Source organism: Acanthisitta chloris, unplaced genomic scaffold (genome assembly GCF_000695815.1).
Source record: "Acanthisitta chloris isolate BGI_N310 unplaced genomic scaffold, ASM69581v1 scaffold3729, whole genome shotgun sequence".
Taxonomy (NCBI): Eukaryota; Metazoa; Chordata; class Aves; order Passeriformes; family Acanthisittidae; genus Acanthisitta; species Acanthisitta chloris.
In genome coordinates, this window is record NW_008690657.1 from 6,472 (window position 1) to 6,756 (window position 285).

Consider the following 285-nt stretch of genomic DNA (forward strand, 5'->3'; position numbering starts at 1 on the left):
TTTAGGCCCCGTGGAAAACTGCTGCTGCAGCCGCTCCGCGTGGCTCCGCAGCTTGTTCTGCGGGAACAGAAACACCTCTGGTATTCCTGGCCCGGGATCCAGCCTAGAGCCCCCTAAAACCCCCTGAGCCCCCCCAAACTCCTCCCAAACCTCCTCACTTTATCCTCCTGCAGCACCTCCAGTGCCCAAACCCTCCCACCCGTTCCCTCCTGCACCCACTACATCCCAAACCTATCCTGGGGTCTCTCCCTACCCCAGAGACCCCAAACGACCCCTAAAAGCCCC